The 25,603-nt window shown below is 37.4% G+C and overlaps 1 pseudogene across 1 annotated transcript; it reads right to left on the bottom strand.

Moving 5' to 3' along the window:
• LOC145228716 (zinc finger protein castor homolog 1-like) lies at positions 1-25,603 on the bottom strand (annotated as a pseudogene). The gene is made up of 37 exons (XR_013860222.1): positions 25,544-25,603; positions 23,859-23,984; positions 22,659-22,794; positions 21,104-21,239; positions 20,968-21,017; positions 20,593-20,659; positions 20,117-20,234; positions 19,514-19,584; positions 19,026-19,123; positions 18,631-18,699; positions 18,344-18,434; positions 17,989-18,153; positions 16,005-16,177; positions 15,438-15,563; positions 14,966-15,117; positions 14,416-14,673; positions 13,888-14,007; positions 13,330-13,477; positions 12,796-12,865; positions 12,389-12,554; positions 11,814-11,884; positions 11,687-11,736; positions 9,570-9,692; positions 8,559-9,088; positions 8,262-8,372; positions 7,826-7,913; positions 7,314-7,485; positions 5,020-5,160; positions 4,444-4,571; positions 4,179-4,284; positions 3,875-4,055; positions 3,397-3,499; positions 2,947-3,064; positions 2,548-2,756; positions 2,130-2,255; positions 1,701-1,835; positions 1-1,613 (listed from the first exon to the last, which is right to left on the bottom strand). The product of XR_013860222.1 is annotated as a zinc finger protein castor homolog 1-like (transcript).

Genomic DNA, 25,603 nt, shown 5'->3' with positions numbered 1-25,603 from the left:
TTGCCAATCACGCATGCATTTTATTGCCGGAGTGACCAATATGTTGTTTATGTACATATGCATAGAGAAAATGCACAAATCCAGAATTTGTTCGCTAGACACACAACGATCGAGTCAACTCCCTCTACTAAGAGGCACCAACCAAAGTGAAAACAACGACAACAATCCAAAAAGTACAGCCACTAAATATTGATATATTATTACTATGGGCACACACGCGGTAAAACGTCACACTACACAGTTTGTTACGTCACAGCCAGACGTCATAATGCGAGTACGTCATTAATGTATTACGTAGCACGCAGGGGTTGATGAAGCACTCGAGTCGGATAAAAAAGGATTTATATCTTTGAAGATGGAACACGGTCCATGACGTCACACACATGACGTCATAAACACGTACCTGATCGATGACGTCATATATCGACAAGAACTCAAAAGTTTTTGGTTGAAAAGAATCACAAACAAAAAATACATGCAAGAAAATAGTGATCATAATAAATACAAGGAAATTTCACTTCGTGTTCACAATCGGCGTTTATTCGTTTGCTGACGTCATAAAGGTCATTAGCAGGTGTTCGAACGGTTTTATTGTTCACAGTATGGACACTATGCTGCGCACCTGAGCGACTGTATCGTGATCTCGATTGGTTAAAAATTCGACCAACCACAGAGGTTCCCGCCAAAAACAGGCCCCCAGTAAAAAAAAACAGAAGTACGTGACAAACACAGTTACATGCTGCACACTACAAAAGTACGAAGCAATTAAATAAATAAACAAAAAATGAGCACGGTAGGCAGGATGCCGTTGTAACATCACACAGAGCATTGTGTTTGACACAACAATCTACAGATTATGGCTTTCAATCGAACACTATGACTTCATAGAAGGATGTTGCGCAAAAAAACAGGCTGCTGTTTATTTGATGCTAAAAACGAGCTGATAAAAGGTTACAGAAGGTCGTTGACCCCGTACAGAAGAGTTCACCGCCGTCGAGGTTACTCGCGGTCAAAAGCATGCTGCATAAAAGCTAAAAGCTGCGGGCTTTTGCATAAACAAGCGCTTTGCGATAAAAAACGCAAAGTTTGGGGCAAGATGACTTGGATAAAAGAATTCGCCACAAGAAGCGGGAGGCAAGTCGCTATAAAGTGAAAAGAAACTCGATCCAACAACGATAAAACTCTAACCACCAAACTATAACAAGCGCAAAAATCTTTCACGGGAGAAAAACGATTTAATCTACGGGAAAAATAAAAACTAGGAAAGTTAGGAAAGTCCAATGCCTGCATGGTAACCGGTCATCACGCTTGTAACCCCGCCCTGGTGATTTTGATTGACAGACAGATTGAGCGAATCAGAGAGGTCCATCGCCACACTAGAGGCTGCGTTTCCTTGCATGAGACTAGGATTAAACTGTTGCGTCAGAACGGCAGAAGCATTGAACTGTGGCGATGCTCGTTCATCCGGAACGGGGCTGCTATGAGTGCTCACTCGAGCGTACTCTGCGTTGAATTGTGGGTAGACACCGCTTGAGGTTGGGGCGCTAAATGCTGAGTCAGCATGATTCAGCGGAATTCGGGCTTGCGACATGTTGCTGTATTCAATGTCTTGTCTGCTAAAAAAACATCAAAAGTTGCGATATTTTTCTCTAACCGTGCCTGTTTCCATAGCACTATGACGTAACATGGCGATGACGTACCCGGCTTTTGTGCAGACTTGAGCGAGTAGAATTCCTCTCTTATGTTTGTTGGCGTGTTGTTCTATGCCGGACAGACCGACCACCGAATAAGTACAGCCCGGTTGGAGACAGTGAAAGTGGGAAGTATTCCTGTGTCTGTCGGAATTCCAATTATTATTTCACAGTTTCAAGTTGTTACGACATACTGCTGTGACGTAATCGACTGCTAACTGACACAATCAACCACACTTAAAGCTGGGATTAAAACCGACCCGATAGGACCATGTTGTGGCATTTTAGAAACATGCTCTTCTGCCAGAAAACTGGTTTCACATGAAAAAAGTTAGGTTGAAAACGTTTTCACCGTTTGCTGTTACTTATCATTTATTAGCTTGATGCTTTCATACAGAATTTCCTCTGGTTTATGACATCACAGTCTGTGATTGTTACCTGTATTTGCACGTGTCCCGCATACAATCCTCCTTCCCTCTGAATCTCTCGAAACCGGATTGTTCAAGTGTATCAGTTTTAACGTGTTGACGTCGATGTGTTCCAACTTTCGCACTGTCTGTACACCTGTCACGTCACAATACAAAGTTTGATTCCAAGCAACGAAAAAATTCTAATAAAGACGATTTAAGTCCACCATAGCGCTTGTTACAAGGACCTTGCAAGCTTAAAGCGGGTTTCTTAACGGGCTTTGTGCAGCCAACCATAGCGCTTGTTACATGCACGACTTTGCAAGCTTAAAGCGGGTTTCCTAACGAGCTTTGTGCAGCAAAACACGACCATAAATTAGAATTCCGTCAGCCTCTTGCAAATCTAAAGGCTCGTTGGTAGCAAAATATCGACTGCGGTATTAACTCACTTAAACTGGCATCTGAGACAGTGGAAATGTGTGCTGGTGCTTCTGTACTGGCAACCATCTACTTCACAATCCTGTGTTGTCTTGAACCGCTTGAAGTCGTCCCTCACCAACCCGGCCACACGTTCATGATGTTGCTGATGTTTGAACATGTGAGTGCGACCTGTGAATCTGTACATGCATCCGTCTCTCGTGCAGTGATAATGGGAAACCTGCGAGTGGGAAAGGGATTATAGCAGGCTTACTATGCTTTCATCACCAGAAAGGAAGATATATTCTCAATTATCTTTTACCCTCGAATTTTGTCAAGATGACCAATTTTTACCTTCACTACCCACATTTTTCATGTAAGTAAATACTTATTTACATGACACCGGTTTCTATGAATGAATTATGACGTACTTTGAACACATGCGGACACTGGGTGTCGCCACAGTTTCTCCGAAGAACCTTCGAAATCCCTCTATGACGTCATTATTGATTCGGAATTTGATTCTCGTCGTTCGGTTTCGGAACGAATCTGTTCAACAAAAAATCTTTCACTTTATTTGAGAGTTTCAACTGTTACGTCATAACTTACTAATATGACGACACGATCACAAATAGTGACGTAAAACTTATCAAAATATTTTGATTTTTTTTATATTCTGGGAAATCCTAGCTAAGGTTTTTGAAAAAATGAAACGGAAAAAAAATTTGATTGACTTTTTAACAAGAAAAAAGTTTTTTTTTAAAACTTTTTGCTCGCTTTATAGTCAACTTTTTTCTGATCTTCAAATTGTTTTACATCAAAACGAAATCGGCAGGAAAAGTTCAGGTTACGAAACAAGTCGGTGAGAAACTTCTCCTCACCTGTTGACAACTTCCGGGTCAGAAAAATGAAACGAACTCCCCTCCTCTTCCGGTATCTTCTCAGGGGAATCACCGTTTGTCGACGGCATGTCGTTCGAGAATTCTGAAATTCCATTCAAACAGTTTTGTTTAAATCAGAAAAAACACAAGAGAATGTGTTGGAAGGAAACAAAACGTTTCAACTGTATTTCTGCCATAAATTTAATTAGATAAACTAAGACCTAATGCGAAAACGGTACTTAAAAAGTCAGATTAGAGCAAGGTTCACCGCGATACTTTAATTGCTTGGTACCAATGGTTCGCCTGGTGCTACTTGGGCGTTTTCGTTCAAATATTTTTTAAAACAGCTAAAAGTGCTGGCTACAATATACACGGACATGAAAAGTAGCTTGGTAAAATCAAAACTGCCAGAGAAATCGTGTGTGGAGAATATATTGTGTTGCTGTTTTCCATAGAAAACTTATCGCATAAAACTCACTCGAGTTGGATTCGTTGCTGTTTGAATCGGTGTCGGGATAATTTGCTCGTAAATCCAGCACGCCCTCATCCGACGAAAGATCGTTACTTTCAAGTTGGGCAGGAAGTGACGTAGAGTGAAGACTCGTCACAGGTCGGGGGGGAGCCCATATCTCCGCTAGTTGGCGCCAAAGATTGTCTCCCTGTAAGTGAAATGTTAGTGGTGAGCGAGATCGCCTGTCCTTACTTGCGCAACTACGTTATTGCCTTTTGCGGACGGCATTGGGTAAAAAAAAACATTTTGAAAAAAAATTTCAACCCCGAACCTTTCGCTATCTGCTCCAACATCGCTAGCTGAGGTCGGCTCAACTCATGCATGAAATTCGACGGTTTCTGTGGAAACGACGATGACGACACTGCTGACGCAGTCGCCTGTGAAGAAAAAATGTCATTGAAGTAATATTTTAAACTTTTAAGGTTTTTGTGATGGAACTTTTGTATTCGTATGAAACAAAATCAGACGCCGTTTTATGTTGTTGAATTTTTCGTGATAATTTTCAGGCAAAGATTTTCGATTTCTTTCGTCAGTACCTGGCTCGTATCCATGGCAACGCCCGGACGCTGCTCGATCTCGTCCGCTTCGTCCACTATTAGCGGTAGAGAGTCGTCGCCGGAATCGACGTTGCTGTGGTCGATGTCAGTCGTGTCTGACGTCATATCTGCAATAACGAGTAAACAATTTAAACTATTTTCGTTTCGTTTCACTATAATTGCCGGTTTTTGTTACGATAATGTTTTGCGTTTGTTTGTGCAAGATCATGATGTTTTACAGTATTGTTTCTTTCTGGAAAATACCGAACAAGCGTTTCGTCCACATGGTTGCATAATTAACAAATTTTGTCGTTCAACTGGTGTGATGCTGAACAAAATACTAGTTGTTGTTTCGAGAACTTCTATTTTTACTGACGCTTCGTCCACCAGAACGGTAGGGCTTCTTCAGAGCAATAAATGAAATATTGCGAGCACACGTTTTTGTATGTTTTTGTACGTGTGTGTGTATGTGTGTATGCATAAGTACACAGTGTTTCCATGTTGTGATTAAACGTGTTGTTGTTGTTGTTGTTGTTGTTGTATGTTTCTGTACAACTATTTATTTCTGTGTCTCACCCATTCCGTTGTAACTCCTCCCCAACATTCTGCACAGATGTTTTCTCACGTGAGTCGACATCTGATGTTTATATTGGAAAGCAAAAGCACAACCGGCTCTTATGCAGTGATAATGACTGAACAATCCGTTGTACTTGCAATCTACGAAACAAACTAGAAGAGTGGCTTTCTGATATACTTCCATTTGATATATTCTATACGATATTTACCAATTTACTATACACATCATTTGATCTACACATATGATTGTTTTTGTAAACAAAAACTAATGGGTCCCCACACGCATGTTTGTGCGGATTTACGGTAAACAAATGTTGCGGTGATTTTTACATTCTTAAGGGCAAATTTTTAGAAAGCATTAACCCAACAATAAAAAAAATTGTTCGTATTCTTTTTGCACTATTATTGTCATATAATGACAAAAACTTTAAAAAAGAAAAAAAAAATAATTTCAATTGATTCTCATGCTTTGACCCAGATATTGTGGTCCAAGGTCAGGTTTCAAACACATTTTTTTCTAGAAAGCTGTAACAGTTGTGTTACAGATACTTTAAATTAAAAAGCAATTTGCTACAAGTGTATACATAACAAATTGTTTTTCATTTAACTTTGTTTCGCAAAACGAGTACCATTGAACTGTAGTAACCTCTCAGGGTGCACACGCCAAACGACTGTTTGACCTTTTGACACCGTTTTCAATAGCACGCCGTCATTCGTGTTCAACAATACTGTTAAGCCTAATTTATACATGCCTTGAGTATTGACTCCTAAATTGATTGTTAAAACGCGCTACGTTATAAAGAAAGTTCTGAGCTGTGTTTGTAATACCGACTAGTTGACCTTAAGTAACCCGTGATCATGCGGCGGCCAACCTGACAGCGAGCATTTAAAACTAGAACGTATGAGCCACGTGCACGCATAACGTTCGTTTTGTATAAAAACTACTCAAAATTGAACGAGAAGAACATAAAACTGGTATAATTTACAGTTTGGAGTTTATCGGCCATTGAATTAACAAAAAGGACGACCAGTGCGTTCATTTCCGTCAGTCGATCATTGTCTCGCGGCGTGCGTATGTTGTTAGATAATGATATGGCGTCGATCGCGGCAGGAGGGGCCTGTCGTTAACGGCCATAAGACGCAAGGCCTTTTTTTTACTCGCGCCATTTTTGTCAAGACGTCAATCACTCCCATTGTGTCAGCAGTGCACTGAGCGAGCACAAATTTGACCAAAGACAGCATATAAAAACGTATTTGGGGTTGTAAGTGTAATTACTAAGCCAATTGCACTGATTTTTTTTAACAGCCAACAAGGAGCACCCTATTCACGACTGTTTAAAACTTCAGCAGGTTAAGTCTTGTATTTCGGACCTCATTAACATGTAAACAAACAAACAAATATTTGGGGGTAAATGGGTGAAAATAAATATATACAACTTCAAGTTACAAAATACATTAAAATACGCTGCAATGTACCAATCAAAAAAGTAAGAAACTCCAGAATCATCTGCTTAAGCAAGTATAGCCATTTTAAAAATTTCACGTTTTTGGGGGCTGTGGGTGAACCGAGGGATCAAACAGGGTCAAAATTCACATGGACCATCTTTAGACCAATATCTACAATGTGTGTAAATTTGAAAAAGATTGAACCATTCTTTGTTGACCAAAACGTGGGAACAAATCTGCGTTAGAAAGAAAAAAAGAAAAAAAGAAAAAAGAAAAAAAAAATATAGACAAAAACAATATGTGTCCCCTTCAGGGAAGGGGACCCATAATAATGTACAGTTACTAAAACAAAATAATTTTCAAACAAAGTACATCGCTTAGGTACAATGTGTCTAAGTATCGGAATGTGGTAAAAAGCAAAAACCAATAGTTAACCACGTAACTTTTTAAATCTTCAATTTGCTTAAAAAACAATGTATAAGTTACAATTTGAGATAGCTAACAAATTGTTTTATCTCTTGAAGACAACCAAAAGGTGTAGTTTAATTGTTACAATTATTAAAACAAGGTTCCAGCCACACTAAGCAATAAAGGAAAGATTTTCGCCGTTTTATTTTGCAAAATTGGAACATTTAAAAGAATAATTTAATCTCTTGAAGACAAACAAAAGGTTAATTGAGGTTCAATTGATGAAAAGGAAATGTTTTTGCCGTTTTATTTTCCAAAGTTGCAGCATTTAAAAAGCTAATAATGAATTAAATTATTAAAATTATTAAAATATGGTCCCAACCATTAAAGGGAACATTTTCGCTGTTTAGTTTTGCAAATTTACACCACATGAAACCCACCATATCTTCCGCATTGCTCCTTCTTTGTGTAATATTTAAATCCGCTCGCCTCTCTTCTAGCAATCTTCTCATGTTTCTTCATGTGCCAGGGAAGCTTCGACGTTCCTATGGTAACGAACTGACAACCGGGTTTCAAGCAGTGGTAATGTCCCCTCAACCGAAACTCGCAACTCTGAATAAAATTTCGTGGTAAGTCGACTCGCTAAAACGGGAGAGTGGAATTTCACAATCAGGCCAGACAATGTTTTAAAGCTCTTAGACTTGTATAGATCACAGTACGCCAGGCCCGTTGAAGGCGCCATACCGAATCAGCCGGTCACCAAGCATTCACCACCACATGGCAAGGCGTAGGCTGCAAAAGTCTAGCCTTAGGTGTGTAAAACGGGTCACATATTTAGTAATTGGGCCCTAAAACATGAGGATAAAAAGTCGATGAAACAGCAGCTTAGCACTAGCACATAGTTTCAATTTGATGGATTTATTAAATCCAGAAACACGCAACATTAGTTTACCGGGTTGGGACACATCTTCTTCACTGTGTAGCTTCGAAAACATTCTTTTGCCGCTTTTGCATAAGCTTCCAAACTGTCGTGGGCTTGTCTGGATGAAAACAAACAAGTGTCAGGAAAATTACGATATTGTTTATTTTAAGTTCACGTTTTTCATGCCCTATGTTTGTGTTACGTATTTTTGAGCCCCAAAACAATGACGTCATAAACTATGTTTTTTTCGCTGTAGCTATGAGCTAACCAGGTAAAAAACCCGGTGACTGGGTTTCAGTCGGTACAGAACCGTCTCACGAAATTTTATGAGACCAGCGAACCGGTTAGCATTACTGGTTACTGTCAATGGACTTTTTGTAACAGAACCGGCTGAAAAATATGGCTTTTGTGATAAAACCGGGTGACAAAAAAATTGAACCCCACCACAACATGATACATAACATACCTGTGCGTTTGAGCTTTGCCGAGCGACTTGCAAACGTATCTGCACCGGTTCAGAGTGCAGTGCCAGTGATTCTGCATCATATATTTGCAATCACGACGCATGCATGTCATTCTGGTGAAGAAATAAACACAGAATTGTTATTTTGTTGATCCTAAGACCGAGCTCATTCGGTATGGGAAACTTTAACACACTTTACGGCATAGTTACTTTAAGCTTGTATCAAGTTTTTTCAAAGATCACGAAGGTAGTTTCAAGCAGCTTTGAATTGTTGCGAATATGATCGAATCCCAAACTTACCCAGGTCGGATGTGGATGAAACCTTCCTCATCGCTTCCTCCCATCTTCTTCATCAAATCCAAGTGTCCTCCCAAGCCACTAGAGGGACCCTGTGAGCCCGACATCGCTTGTGACATGAGAGTGGGGTTCTGCAGCATCATATAAGCCCCAGTTGAGCGGGGTTCGGGGTTCAAAGTCGGGTAAACGAGCTTTTTTTCGGCCACCATCCGCGATATGTATTTGTACACTGGATGGTCGGCATAACTCGCCATGTTTACCGGGGGAGGGGCGCTCACATTCGGGTAATCCCCACCGCCGTTGTTGTTGCCGTTGTCGTGGTTACCCATGTCACGTGACTGGTCGAACTGCGCGCGACTGAGCACGATGTTCCGCTGGGTGTCGCCCTCGCCGCGCGGCAAATGACCGCTAGATGGAGTTGTAACGCGGCTGGGGGAGCGAGGTCGGGGGGTTCGTCCTGGGCGGGAAATACCGGGGAGAATTGGCGCGCGATTGGTTGTTCGAAACCCGATTGTTCCAGTTTTTCGTGAAATCTGTGAAAAAAATTAAAAAAATGCAACTAATTTGTTTGAGAACAGTTTTTTGAAATGTTTGAACCGTTTTGTTAACGAAGTTGTTGAAAGTCGGCTTAAGCCTCATACTGTCGCTATGGTTACCACCAATAGTTGTTGAAAAATTCAGTTTAGGAACAGAAATCATTGCACAATAAAAACTTTTGACATAATAGTCGTCTGTTATCTACAGACTGAAAACTTTGACAAGTCTGAAGTCGTCCACCGTTTTATTAGACATATATATATTTTTTCTGTTATCTACATTATATATAGATATTAGATAACCTACAAAAATGAATTCAATTTTTATACCGGTTGCGATTTCTTCCAGCTTATACCAAAATTCCTTTTATGTAAAAAGGCCAAGTTCCAAATTAGTGTTTTCAAGCCTCGATTGAAGCGTTACAAAACTGTTGTGTTTATCAATAAATTGTAACAGAGGTTTTGCTGGACAGCTTACGTGGTGTGAGTTAGCACGAGATGTTTTTCAGTGAACACAGCACAACAATCCTCTACAGCACAGTGAAAATGATGACACGAACCGAATACACAGTTGGCGACGTTGCATTCATCAGGACCGAGTCTGTGTGAAAATAAACATTTTATTTGCAAACTTCAAAACAAGTTGTGTGTCAACAAGTTGCATTTTCTGCGTTTTGTGCAAAATGAGGCAGAAATATTTCGTTAAAAGCGGCACTTTGCATCTTTTACATCTTTTTACATTATTACAGCCATTTTTATTTCAACATAATACAGGTATTGCCATTTAACTTGATTTTAAGTTTGGTTAAAATCGCAATATAGACATCATTGTGAAAACTTTGATTTTTAAAACATCAAAGGCCTCAGCTACAGATATTTTTCTATGCGCGCGTTTAACGAGAAAATCTTCGTCAAAATACAAGGAGACAAAATGAACTAGAAGGGTGGCTTAGCACATTTTACCATAGCATATACACTACAATCTATTCTGCAAACTGTAATATATTCTCTATATTTATTTTTATTGGGTCCCATATTAGCCAACATTTTTTATAATCTTGATTTGTTTCTGCAGGCAGAAACTCATGGGTCCCCAAAACCGCAAAGTTGTAAACAGACAACCATAAGAAACGTTGCTATAAAGTCAAACACAGTAATTGGTAGTGTTACTTAAAAAAAGAAGTTATGTAAATTACAAACTGTCCAAATCTCATGCAATTGAGACATTGTTATAAGTTTGTGTGCCTAAATAGCATAAAACACTGACATCTCAAAACGGCATATTATACAAACTGTCAAAATGTATTGTTGATTAATTCACCCATTTTGGGGGGTTGGTAGGGTAAATATTAGGGCTGCAGGGTGAAACACAATATTCGACAGCTACAAATGCCAAATTCAAAAAACTATCAAAAATTCATCCAAATCGGACGTTTTATAAACAATAGGTGGCTTAAGCAGTAAATATTGGGCTACATGGTGAAACACAATAATCGATGCCCTAAAATAGCATAATGAAAAAACTGTCCAAATTGTATTCAAATCGGACATTGTTTAAAAAATCACCCATTTTAGGGGGCTAGTGGGGTAAATATTGTGGCTGCAGGGTAAAACACAACAAACGATGCCCTAAAATGGCCCAATGAACAAACTGTCCGAATTTCATGAAATTCGGACATTGTTTAAAAAATCACCCATTTTAGGGGGCTAGTGAGGTAAATATTGGGGCTACAGGGTAAAACACAACAAACGATGCCCTAAAATGGCACAATGAACAAACTGTCCAAATTTCATCCAATTCGGACATTGTTTAAAAAATCACCCATTTTAGGGGGCTAGTGGGGTAAATATTGGGGCTACAGGTTAAAACACAACAAACGATGCCCTAAAATGGCCCAATGAACAAACTGTCCGAATTTCATCTAATTCGGACATTGTTTAAAAAATCACCCATTTTAGGGGGCTAGTGGGGTAAATATTGGGGCTACAGGTTAAAACACAACAAACGATGCCCTAAAATGGCCCAATGAACAAACTGTCCGAATTTCATCCAATTCGGACATTGTTTAAAAAATCACCCATTTTAGGGGGCTAGTGGGGTAAATATTGGGGCTACAGGTTAAAACACAACAAACGATGCCCTAAAATGGCCCAATGAACAAACTGTCCGAATTTCATCCAATTCGGACATTGTTTAAAAAATCACCCATTTTAGGGGGCTAGTGGGGTAAATATTGGGGCTACAGGTTAAAACACAACAAACGATGCCCTAAAATGGCCCAATGAACAAACTGTCCAAATTTCATCCAATTCGGACATTGTTCAAAATTTACCCATTTTAGGGGGCTAGTGGGGTAAACACTGGGGCTATCGAGTCAAACAAAACAAATGGCACATCTACATAACCATATCTACCATCTGTGAAAGTTTCATCCAAATCCATCAAACATTTCAGGGCAAAATGGGGTGGACAAACTTCAGGGAAGAAAAAAAAAAAAAGAAAAAAAAAGAAAAAAAAAAAAAAGAAATCGAGTAAAATCAAGATGTGTCCCCTTCAAGGAAGGGGACCCATAAATATGCAGATTAGGTGCTTACCCTCGGAAAAACTTGAGCACCGCTTTTGAGGGTTTGTCAGATTGGTGAATCTGAAACAAATGCAACACAGCGTTAATATTGTCTTAATGTCAGCTTAAGTTGCTGTTGTAATGTTAAGTTATTTTACCTCCATTGGTTTCTTTTCACTTGATGACGTCGAATTGCTCTTCGATGAAAGATTAAGAGCTTGGTCCTCCACTAAAAAAATTATTGCTATTAAACCGATGACTGGATAATATGACATAACAAAAAAATTGGAAAAAATTAGAACCACTATATGCGGACTTGAAAAGTAATTTAATTAAAAACTTCTGCATGCTGTATGTTGTTATGTTTTTGATTTCAGTTTTAAAACGATTTGAAAGATATCCATTTAATGATGAAAATAACGGCCAAATCAACGCTGCTGCGCACCTTTTTAGCAATCTTTTATATGGCTCAACTCTATATAAACGGGTGTAACTGATGTGACCCTTAATATCACTGATGATGGCATGAGCATTTACCGATGCATTTAAATAATAATGCATGTAATACATGTCGCTTTTTACGTCCATTTGGGCCATCATTCAATTTATGAACAGATCCGTATATAGTGTTACCAAGATACGCATATTTTGAAACATTGCAATTTTTCTGGGATATCCAATACCGTATTTTTTTTTATTTACTCTGTTCAGCAAAACTCAAAACCTCACTTACTCTGGTTTTGATGACTTTCATCAATAAACGAACCATAGTTATCCCTATCTTGCTCCTGATTGGCTGGCAGGCGGTCAGGTGACCTAGCCGTTTCGCTCCAGTGCCCACAACGTTCTGCTTGACTGCTTTCTTGCTCGTATTGACTTTCACTCTTGTATGTTGAAGTCTAAAAATGAAAAAAATCTGTGATGGGTATTTTATGATTTTTGTGTTTATGCCGCTTTATAAGAAATTTGTATTTCTCGATATGCCGTTATCACATGAAGGCGTCTCATACAAAACGTCTAAACGTCGGTTATTTGTAAAAAAAACTGCTGGAAATGCAATACTCGTTTATACATTCTGTGATGCATTTACAGTGGGGTTTTATGTGGGCAATTTCCAATATATGTTATAGCGAATGTTACCTCCATTTGATCGTTATATGCCGGTGGTAGAATGTACGGGTTCATATTTCCCCGAGATACAACTTCATCACTGGAAAACAAAATATTCATTAGTGGTTAGTAAAAGTTGTTAAAACGAGAAAAAATAGGTTTACTAACAATTGGGCAAAAAGGCTTTTCCAAATTCAGTAAAATACACAATTAAGTGTAGAAATCACAGTACGCCAGGCCCATTGAAGGCGCCATACCGAATCAGCCGGTCACCAAGCATTCACCACCATATGGCAAGGCGTAGGCTAGAAAAAACTAGCCTGCGGTGGGATTCGAACCCACGACAGGAGTTTTCCGGGACTCACACTCTACCAACTGAGCTGCACAGGTTCGGTGGTGAGCTCGTTAAAAGTCGAATCACAAGCACCGTTGCCTGCCTTTTATGCTGCACATTCGTTGTAAGTAGAAGTAATAGTTGTGATAAAAAATACTTCAACCGAAAAAATCACTCAAAGAGATTTGAAGTTGACAATTTAAAAGGTGGAAGAGCGAAAGAAAACTCACCGTGGAGTTGATGACATGTCGGGTTTCATTTCACCGCTGGATGGCAGCAGAGGAGATGCAGATGTCGATGGGATAAAAGATGAAGGAACTGGAGGATTAGAAGATTCAACTTTTGGGGTGAAACCCGATAAAGTGTGGGGCAGGGCAGCTGAAAACGAGAACAAAAATAAAAATTAAGATTTATATTTTAGGACATTTGACTCGATGACTTATGCTTTTTTAAACAATTATTTTACGAACTGTTATCACTGATGATGGCATGAGTATTTGCCGAAACGTTTGAACGTTTCAAATAAGGCTTGTCGCTTTTTACGTCTATTTGCGCCGTTGAATTTATCATTAAATTTATAAACAGATCCGGTAAATGTACATAAAAAGTGACATGCTTTATTATTCAAACGTTTCGGCAAATGCTCATGCCATCATGAGTGATACGAAGGGCTACATCTACTAGGCTGTTATATTCGTCAATAAACTTATGGACAGATCCGTGTATAGTGTTACACAGTTGTTAACATTTACCGAAAATTAACATTAAGAAGTAAAACGAAAACCCACCAGTTGCTACAGTTGTCGGAATTGAGGCTAAAACTTTTCTTGCCGCTTCCTGCAACATGGAAGAATCAAACTTTGCGCTTCCACCTGATCTGGATTCGAGAACCAGCGAAGGAACCGGACCTGAAACGTGAAACGTTGGGAATAATATATCCGGGTCGGTAAAGCTCGCGACAAAAAACTTTTTCCTAATGTTATCAAGTATGTAAAAGCATAGAGCCAATAAATGATAAGCTGCAGACAGTGCACGCTGTTTTGACCTATAAGGTCTCACAAACTGGAGTGCCGTTGGATGGCTAACAAGTCAATATGGCCGATCTCTCGTCACCAGCTGCACTGATAAGAACTTTAAGGTCGAAACAGTGTGAACTGTCAGCTTATCAAGTAGGCTTTTGAACAAAAAAGATGAAAAAGTAAATTTAACGAATATTACGTTTTTCAGGAAAAACTTTCTAAAAGTCCTCTTTTTAAATGTGAACAAGATTTCAGTGAAGAAAAAGTTTCATAGAAAGCAAGAAAAATAAATCTCACGGTTGAGTAATCGCGACGCGACGTAGGGGTAAATAAAAGATGGCATCAAAACCGGGGTTGGGGGGTTTCCCCTGACACCCAGATAGGACGGGGGTCGTCCAAAGGTCACGGGGGCTTGTTGATGTCTCACTAAGGACTGCTGCACCACCGCTGGAGGGAGGTGTGGAGCGCACGGAGCAGATGTAAGAGGACGGGAGGAGCAAGAGGAGGAAAGAGAAGTGAGAGTGGGAGGAGGAGGAACAAGCTCTGGAGAGGTTGCTATGGCGACAAGATAAACGGAAGAATAATAAATTAGAAAAGGTTTTTGGCACAAAAGTTTCGAAAATTCGTAAAGAAAAGAACCATCAGAAAAAAATGTACAAAGAGAGAAGAAAAGCTTTGCAATGAAAAAAAAATAACTAACTTATGTGCAAAGTACTTAGAAAAGAGTTTTGTGCACCAAGAAAAGGTTTTTGTCACAAACTGTTTTGATAGGAAAGATGAAAAACAAAGATTTGCGCGGAAAATATTTCTCATGTAAAACAAAACGTTCCGAAGTATTTTTTCTTACTTGAGCTTAGACTGTCAGATCCCATAAGATCTTGTCGGTCGTGTTTCCTCTTGTGAGACACCATCTGGCTGGTTGACGTGAATGAAAAGCCGCAATTATTCCGCAAACAGTGAAAGTGGTTTGCTGTGCGGTTCCAAGCACATGTCGGAAATCTGAAACAAAAGTTTGGACTAAAAATTTAGTGTTTTTCATATATGTTACTTGTTTTTGGTCAAGGGCTCTAAACAACATTTCTTAGGGAGGATAAACAAGTGAATTGAAATTTAAAACATCAATCTTTGAATATATAAGCTATTGCTGCCAGGCATAATATCAAGTTTATAGAGCTCTTCTGGCAAATGTATTTTTATTCCGACGTTTCGACGTCCTATACAGGTCGCCTTCATCAGGAAAAAAAGGCAACGATATATTCAGTTCAAACAACTTTTCAAACAATTCTCCTTGATTTAATCCTTACTATTTTACGACTTACTGACAAGCTTCGTTCTTGTAAAACTTCTTAAATCCCTGTCTGGTGTACGCGTCATCTCTGGTGTGGTAAGCTTTATGTTTCTCGATGTCACATTTGTTCTTGAAAGTGAAATTGCAACCGGGACGACTGGGGGATAAAACGATCGTTCAACAAGTTGTCCAAATCAATCAGTTTAAACATATAGGCTTTTATGGTGACAATAATACATTAATTTGCAACATGCTGACTCAGCAATTATTGTCACCGTAAACGGCCTCTGTTCTCTGTTGCGCCACCTAGCGGAAATTCTCAAACCTGGTAACTGTGAGTTCTTACGTAAGTAGCTCTACCCCAGAAAACTTGACCAGTAACATAGAAACTCTACTTTTATGTCCACAAAAACGCACTTTTAATGAGTTTCAGAAAACTAATATCTTGCACAGGACTTTCAATGCAAGTCCGCCACTACTTATATTTTGAAAGTGGAAGCGCGCGAGTGTATTTTAAGGTACAAGTAAATAAGTGCACACGGCCGTGGGATGTCGGCCTTTTTAAAATAATAACCTAAAACACCAGCTTGAAACTCACGTGCAATGGAAGTGGGTTGTTCGTTGGTTGACAAACGGACAATCTGACATTCCACATGATTCCGTGGCTCGATATCTCTCAAATCCATTGCTCACAAACTGTTGGTTCTTCTTGTGGAAATTTTCGTGCGTCATCACATCAGAAGTGCTAGTGTAGACTTTCGTGCAGCTTGTCTGTTCACAAATTCATTTATTGTTTGTTTATTTCTATGATGGAATAAATTCACGCACTCTAGCACCATCTGGTGACACGCCGTGTTTGAAAACATTGAAAAAGTTGATTATAGACGTTATCACAAAATGGAACAAAAATGCTAACTTTAGTAAAACTAGAAGGGTGGCTTAGCACATATTGCCCTTGCACATACACTATAACCTATTTTAAAACATAAATATATTTCCTATGCTTATTTTGTATTGGGTCCCATATTAGCCATTGTCTTTTATAACTTTAGTCGTTTCTGCAGGCAAAAACTCATGGGTCCCCACACATGTAAAGTTGAAAATAATGCAATTCGAAAATAATGCAAAACCATGAAAAAGTCGGGTGATGTAAGGTAAAACACAGTGATCGGCACTGGGCTTAAATAATAATACTATGTAGAATACAAGCTATAAAATTAGATTCACCCCAGATATTGTTTGAAGTATGTCCTATTTAACGTTTTAAAAAACTGACCCATTTTAGGGGGCTAGTAGAGCAACTAATTGGGTTCGACACACAAACTAAAAAATATGTAAAAACCACAATGACTCAATCAATAGTACTGCAAAATTTCAGCCCAATCCGCCAATGTTTAAAATTTCGACCACTAGAGGTGTTTTGAGCAACAACCGTTGATGTTTCTGACGTCATAGGGCTGTTAACAGGCCCCTAACTGCCATGGCGCAAAAACGACCACCAAGCAACCCACCAATGAGCAACATACAACTGGTTGCCCTTGTAACACTATTGCTCCAAAGAAATCTTTCATTTGTGGTGACCAGTAACATACAAATACGTTTTACACTTTAGGGGCTTGTGGGGTAAATGTTAGGACTACAGGGTTGAACGCAACAATCGACACATATAAATGGCATACTATACAAGAAATCCAAATTTCAGCCAATTCTGACACTGTTTAAAAACTCACCCATTTTAGGGGGCTAACGGGGTAAATAACGGGGTTATCAACAAAACAAAGTGGGATGCACATCTACATAACTATATCTACCATCTGTGTAAATTTCAGCCAAATCCATCAAACATTTGATGGTAAAACGAGTCGGACAAACTTCGGGGTAAAAACACCCATTTTAGGGGGCGAGCGGGGTAAATACTGGGGTTACCAACAAAAACAAAGTGGGATGCACATCTACATAACTACATCTACCATCTGTGTAAATTTCATCCAAATCCATCAAGGATTTGATGGAAAAACGAGTCGGACAAACTTTGGGTAGAAGAAAAAATAAGAAAAAAAAACAAAAAACAAACAAACATTTTGAGTAAAATCAATATGTGGGGACCCATAATTATCATAGTACACAAGGCCCATTGACGGCGTTATACCAAATCAAACCGGTCTCCCAAGCATTCCCATGTGGCAAGAGGGTAGACTAGAAAAAGCTAGCCTGCGGTGGGATTCGAACCCACGATAGGAGTCTTTCCAAGGCTCGCGATAGAAGATCTACCAACTGAGCTACACAGGCTCAGTGACGAACCCGTCGAAAGTTGAACCACAAGCACCGTTGCCTGCCTTGTATGCTGCACATGTCAGCTTCGTAATAGGGCATCGCCAGATTGACCAATAACCACAGCAACAAAAGCGCAAAATTATTGTTGATTTTCGTTTAACAGAAATAGTTTCTGCTTAAAATTGGTAAAATTGACACTTTTTAGATTTTTGAAGGTTCTCGCAATGCCTTGGACAGTTTTAGGTACCTGACGCAATAAACTTGAATCGCAAATTCGTTACAAAATGCGAGTAATGAGTTAAACTTACATGCAAGCAATGGTAGTGGGTGCTTTTCCCGTTCAAATGGCAGTTACCAAATTGTCTCGAGCAATCGTCTGTTGGTGCGAATCTCATGAAGCCATGAGCTAATGAGTTATCTCTCTTCTTATGCATGTTGTAATGACGAATCACATCCGACTTGTTGGTGAAGCGCTGGATAGATATGTTTGAAAAAGATCAGCAATTTTGAATTTTTAGGGTCACAAACGTTAAGAATAGGTAAATAAGACGCTATACATTTACGGAAAACGGTTCTATAAGAACTTAGCAAGTCGTATGAACAATGCCCACTTGCAGGGGATTAACCTGTTTTTTTATGTTATTGTAATGTTAAGTGTATTACCTGAAAGTTACAATCACTATCAGTGCAGTGGTAATGATCTCTGTTGATATGAGGACAAGATGCTTGCATGCAAGGGTGCTTTGATGTGTACCTGGAAATATATAAGACTGTTTTAATGCTCTTCTGGGGTGAAAAATATTCTCTGATAATAGTAGAATCGTAGAACGACCGACACAGGAAAATATTATTTTACGTTTAAAAATACAAAAAAATATTCGCTTCACTTATTATCCGCGTAAAACTGAGAGAAAACAAGTCGTTTCAACAGATGCAAAAAAGCATCTTACTTTGAAATATATTTGTCAAATACATCCTCGTCAAAGTTGGTTGGATCCAGAGTACCTTTTTTGATTGAACTAAAAAAATGTAAAAAAACAAAATTAAATATATAAGTTATTGTTGCCAGGCATAATATCAAGTTTATAGAGCTCTTCTGGCAAATTGTATTTTTATTCCGAAGTTTCGACGTCCTATACAGGTCGTCTTCATCAGGGTAAATAACACTGAATGCGCGTTGCACTGTACTACGGCATGTATAGGACGTCGAAACGTCGAACTAAAAATAGATTTGCCAGAATAGCTCTATAAACAAATTTAAATGTTGATGAAAAATATTTCTCAGCCTAAATATATGTCAATGATAATGTAGCCTGGAAGAAATAGAAACAAACAAGTTACACACCCGACTCCACTTGATACAGTTCCAGCTGTTATTGTGTCGATCGAGTCGGCATTCTCACTATACTTCACACTAGGTGGCACACAAGAGCTGGACGAGACCTGAAATAATAATAAGTGTTACAGTGATATAGATCAGGTCCTGTAAAGATTATGACGGGCCGCTATGTGTAATTTTGTCAGCATTAGATGATAAACTAAGACTGTGAAATTTACTGGACAAGTTATTGAGTAGTTTTAACAGTTCTGTTTGTATTTACACATTTTTTTAATTTAAACGTATGTTAATGAAAGATTTAACTGTTCACCAAAATGAGTTAAACTGTTTTTGTATAGCTGGCATTTATGTTTTTAGTAAAACTACTCTTAAAATATGTGTCTTGCGTTCCTAAGTTACATAATATCATACGTTTACTTCAGTACACATATACATATATTGCTAAAAAGCATGTATTAAAACACTTGTTCAGTAACAGCAACATATATGCTTACCTGAGAAATGGCTGATGATCTTTTGAATATTTTCTGCAGAAGTTCCGCTTTTGAGTTAGCTGAAGCATGTTCTAAAATGTTTTAACATAAATCAGTGTTAAAATGAGTTTTGTCGTTAGTCGTTAGAAGTTGAATTACAACTTCCGCAAGTTAAGTACTGAACCACTTCCTTTAAACACAAGGCCTGTTTTTTTAGTGAACTAACATAATAAAAAATTATCATTTTTCCTCTACTTCTGTCATGTAATGCGCTAATGGTAGCTCGTAAGCCAAAGTAAATGGGTTATTTCATTCAATTTTTAGTCTAATACAAGTCAATTGTTGTCGACAAGTAAAATTTTTTTTTAGATAGTCATGAAGTACTAGTGTGGACAAATCAGTAATGTTTCTATGCCAGAATTAGTCTACACCACTTTTCCAACTGCACACCCTCAGAAAACATTCTAAAACAGCTTCGGTAGCGATGGTCAAAATAACATACATGATGTTAGAAGGCAAATTATTGTGTGAGGTACTGTATTCTTTATTGAGTAACTTTTTTACAAGTAAACATCATAAATTTGCAGTGTATCTTTGAATTTCTCTTATTTACAAGTTACACACCTGCATTGCTTGAAACGATTGAAGCCATGAAGGCTGCAGCAACTGCTGGAGGTAGACTGGCTGAAGAAAATGGTTTGAGGGGAGGGATTTGATTTGAAGATGTTGGTGGTGTGACAGCCTGCAACATACAAACTTTATCAACAAACAAAATATCAAGCACCAAAAATTTCTGGTCTGCAATGGCACACAAATGAAGATTTACACCGTTAAAATACTGTACAGTTTACAGAAGCAACAACAGGAATATACAAAGCTTTAAATTAAATCTGATCAGCAAAATGCAGGCGTTAAACATTTCGATGGTTCACATTTAATGTACTGAAGTCTATATTTCGTCTAACAATGCCTAAAAGGTGTAACTAAACTTTTATTTATACTGAGTAAAATCAAACAGTAAAATGTGTGCAATTTCAATGCGTATACATCCACTCTTTTCAACACTTACATTTGATAAACAGTAAACAATAAAAACATACCTGGTATGCTGTGGTATCAACATTTGTATTATTCCATGATGTGGGTGGGTTCCAAGTTGCATTGCTACTAAAAAAATGTAAAAAGATAGACTAAAATTTTTTTTGTTAGCTTACAAAGCTTTACTAAATTGCTAATCAGCTCATATTAATCTGGTGACAAAACGCAAAGTATGCAACCTGTTTTTGAAATCTATGATTGCTATTTTAAATTTTTTGTTGGATTAGGTATAATTTTAAAGTTAGCAACAACATTGTCTATATTAGAATCAAGGGAAATGACATCTGCTTCACAAAACATATTTCTTGCCAAAAAAGTTTAAAACTTAAGAATTTTACTTGAAAATCAATGAAATTGGATTAATATTTATTTTCTACCTTGTGTTGTGAGTGTCTTGAGAAGTTTCATGTTCAGAAGAAGTTTGAATCTGAAATTAACAATATTTTGAACAAAGTTATTACAAAGCACACTGGATCTCAAAATAACTGTGGTTTGGCAAAAGTTGGTACTTACAGTTGATTCTGGTTTATTGCTGGTCATAGTTTTCATTTGTCTAATAGCGATCAAGTCTTGATGAGTTAATCCTGCTTTAGTCATTGCTTCAATCAGAGGAGTTTGCTGACCTAGCAGTTCCATGAATCTTCTGTATCTAAATTAGACATATTGGGTTTAGTTAAGATGCAATTTGAGTTGATACTTGATTTCACAAGAAGTGCTGTGTTTTAAAATTACACAAAAGTTTGAAAATGATTTTGATACAGTCATTTCTTGTCTCATATTCATTATTCTTGTCATCTGTTTTCAATAGTTGGCTTTTTGGTTCTTGCTAAGCAATAATCTCTATGTGTTTCGCCCATAAGTGAAGCATAATGTTATCAATGAACTAGAAGGGTGGCTCAGCACATATTGCCATTGCACATACACTACGTACACTTTATTTAATAGGTCCCATATCAACCAATGTCTTTTATCGCCTTAGTTGTTTCTGCAAGCCGAAACTCATGGGTCCCCCACACATGCAAAGTTGTAAATAATGCATTTTGCAAAAAAATACTACGAATAGTTTTGGTGCTATCTGTTTAAACAGGGCGATAAAAAAGTCTGCAGACATTCGGACATTGTTTAAAAATCACCCTTTTAGGGGGCTGGTGGGGTAAATATTGGGGCTGCAGGGTGAAACACAACAATCGACACCTAATTATTGCACATAAAACAAACTGTTCAAATTTCGACCAAATCGAACATTGTTTAAAAGTTTACCCATTTTATAATGCTGGTGGGTAAATATTGGGGCTGCAGGGTGAAACACAACAATCGACACCTAATTATGGCACAAAAAACAAACTGTCCAAATTTCATCCAATTCGGGCATTGTTTAAAACTCTACCCCCATTTTAGGGAGCTGGTGGGGTAAATACTGGGGCTATCGAGTCAAACAAACCAAAAGGCACATCTACATAACCATATCTTCAATCTGTGAAAGTTTCATCCAAATCCAACAAAGATTTGTTGCCAAAAGTGCATGGACAAACTTCACGGCGGAAAAAAGAAAAAAAAAGAAAAAAACAAAAAACATAGTGAAATCAAGATGCGTCCCCTTCAGGGAAGGGGACCCATAACAAGTTTACTTTTTAACCAAACTAAACTAATTAATCCATCAAATATTGTTTTCAGGCAGAAATATAAATTGGACTTAGAGAAATTGACAGCACAAACTACATAAATTCCCGGCACATAATTTGTATTACTATCAGCCTGTACCAGTGACCCATTTCTATAAACTGCCAATAAGATTAAATGGCAATTCTGTAATTCTTTTGTGAATTTAATCCCACGGGCAAATTCCAATGCATTATGCGAGCAATAATTTTAATGAAAAGAATTATGTTAGAATATCACATATACAAGTAATTCTAGTGTGTACGAGTAAACTTGGTATAAGCGTTCACTTATTCACAGAATTCAGTTTAAAATTAGGCAAGAAATGTGTAAACACCATTTTGTCTTCACAAGCCGATAGCTTTTTTCATTTTAACTATTTTTTATCCCACGTTTTTGTGAAACTTACTTTTCCATTCTGATATGAATGCTGTTATCAACGTCCATCTCATTTCCATCACTCATGTGTCCTGCTGCTGCTTGTGATGCTTGTGGTTCATGGTCAACTTCACTGTCATGCTCAATACCTTGTGTTGATCTCTCCTCTACAAAAAAAACAATACAAAAAAGCTTAACTTTAACATAAAAAACTGCTGTTAATTGAAAAAATGAAATACAAAGTGGAAAATTTGTTAGACTTAAATGGTTTGAGGGTATAGTGATATTGATAGCAGAAAAACAGAACTAAATGGAAGTTAATCTACAGCTTTGCTAGTAATGCTTATGGCAGCAATGAATATAATCTATAAGGTTAAGGTGTATATGCCATATTTAAAATGTAGACTGTTAAAGTTTAAACAACAATTTGTGTAATTTGCCACCTTGTATAGTTTGTGTTTAATTCAAATAAACATGTACATGAGCTATTTGCTTCTGGACAGCAATTTCCTCAAATTTGTTTTCAGCACAATGTCAATAATGTTGGATATTTTGCTTGTTTTATCCCAAGGTTCTCGTTTTACAGTTTAGTACATGCTTGCTTTTATAAAACATTAAATTTAAATAAAACATATTTATTATAGTTTCAAGGTTTTTGCATGGTTTAATAACAGGGCAACAAAAATTAAACAAGAAAATTAAACCTTCATATTATGTCAAGGAGCATCTTGTGGCTTATTCACTTGCCAGCAGACAGCCGCTCCTTAGAGCAGGGAAACAAACTTTTAGAGTTTTATAGAAATGTTTGACGGCTACTTCCTAACTTCAAGCTTCCAAAACATGAGTTCGTTTATCGCTTGTGTGTTGAAAACCCACACACCCCACAAAGGAAGCCAAAGTATTTGGTGGAAGATTAGAACAACACAATATCACACGGGCTGATTAACAAAATAAATGATTCATTTCCAGGGCAAAAGATTAATGATTGCCAGTTGGACAAAACACAAATGTTTTTTTTTCAGGTTTTTCTTCATTATCAACAATATTAACTAGGGATGTGATTAAATTTTTTTAAAAGGTCATATTAATTATGACATAATAATATTTCTAATTATATTCTAATGTAATAATTATATATTATTTTTAATTTTTTGTGCCAATAAAACTTTCATAAACTCCAACAAAACAAACAATGTGTTTGTAAATCTAAAAAGCAGAACAAACATGTTACCTTCATCAGTTTTTTGTCGCTTCACGGACAAATCGAGGCAGGGCTTCACTTTCGGGTTAGGGATTTCACCGTCAGATGTGTTGTTTTCAAAATCTCTCATTCTTTTTTGCTCGGAACGATCATCATCTGTAAAACAGTGTTAGAGATAAAACAAAAAATACTGAAGCATGTTCTCTTGTACATGATGCAGCATGGAACTTGGTTTAGCCTATATGATAGCATTTTAAATGATTGGTATATGGTACAAAAATGATTGGTATATGGTAAAAAAATGATTGGTATATGGTAAAAAAAATATTGGTATATGGTAAAAAAATAATTGGTTTATGGTAAAAAAAATGATTGGTATATGGTAAGAAATTATTTGTCCCAAGTCCAAAATGACAAATATAATTCTAAAGCCATGACTATTTAATAGCAGTTTGTTAACGACAGAAGTAAAGTCAGTATTTGGTGCACAACTTTATCAAAACCAATATGTATTGGAACTAATATGACATCACAATGCCCTCTTAGTTGACTTCCTACTTTTTGTACTCAAAATATTTTCTTTGCTATCTTGAGCAAATTTAAATGAGGCAAACTGAAATACATTGAAGCTGTGTTTGTTTTCACAACAAAGAATAAAGATTGAAATAAATGAGGAACAAAAGATGCACTAAGTACAATGGGGCCTTTAACCAAATATCAGTTACAGATTTTAATTAAATTTTGAAAATTAATTTGCGTGGTTTGGCAGCAGATGAAAATTCATTCATTGTTGTCAATATATCCTTAAAAAATATCACCACAGTAGCTAAAATACTATGATTTCATAGAAAACTAGATGAAGTTGTATTGAAAAATATTTCAGCGCTAAATTAGACTCGTTCAGATGATTTCTGTTGCACAATCGGAGGATTTTGACTAGGGTTCCTCTATTTACCGGATTTTTTCATTCCCGGGAATCGGGAAATATTTTTTTCATTTCCCGGGAATTCCCGACCGAAAAAGTGCCTATTTTTTCGTGAATAATTATGTCATTACAATCGCTAAAATTAGTTCATTTTCGCTAGGGGCATCTAATTAGTGATTAGTCATGATTTTGTCGAATAAAACTATATTTGCAAGCTTCTTTAACGTTAACAAGATTCGGAAATTACGAAAAATAAATTCGTTATTTTTAGTACCGCTAGGTAGCACATTTCGCAAAAATAGTTTACCACCTCATATAAAAACGCTTACTTACTTTGTGATTAAAATTACAAAACGCCCTATTTTGGTAACAGTTAGCAGAAATTTGAACATTTACGGTATTTTTTCACAAAATTAACACGTTTTTGCTTAATTGTCTGTTTCCCGGAAATTCAATACAAATTTCCCGGGATTCAGGATTGAACTTTGCCGGGAAATCCCGGAAATTTCCCGTCGAGACATTCCCGGGAAGGAACCCTAATTTTGACACAAGGTTTACTTTGACATATAATTTCCTCAAATATTTAACACAACTGTAAAGCAATTGCCTTTTTCAGCATTTTACCCAGCTTGAATCATTTCATTGTTGAAAAACAAGCTACGGCCTGTTGAAACATTTTAGTTTATTTATTTAATTTGTTAACAGTGTTTAAAACTGATTGTATCTTTAGAGGGGAAGTCTTACACAGAAATTGTTCATTGAGTTGTACACCAAGCATTTCAAGCATTACCTTGTTTACTTGCTGAACTTTCGATCCCTTCATCATCACTAAAACCCTGTGGTTGCAGAA

This window comes from Phallusia mammillata, chromosome 5, assembly GCF_965637545.1.
Source record: "Phallusia mammillata chromosome 5, kaPhaMamm4.hap1.1, whole genome shotgun sequence".
NCBI classification, from domain to species: domain Eukaryota; kingdom Metazoa; phylum Chordata; class Ascidiacea; order Phlebobranchia; family Ascidiidae; genus Phallusia; species Phallusia mammillata.
The sequence above is the reverse complement of the archived record's forward strand: the minus strand, read 5'-3'. Positions and strand labels throughout refer to the sequence as shown.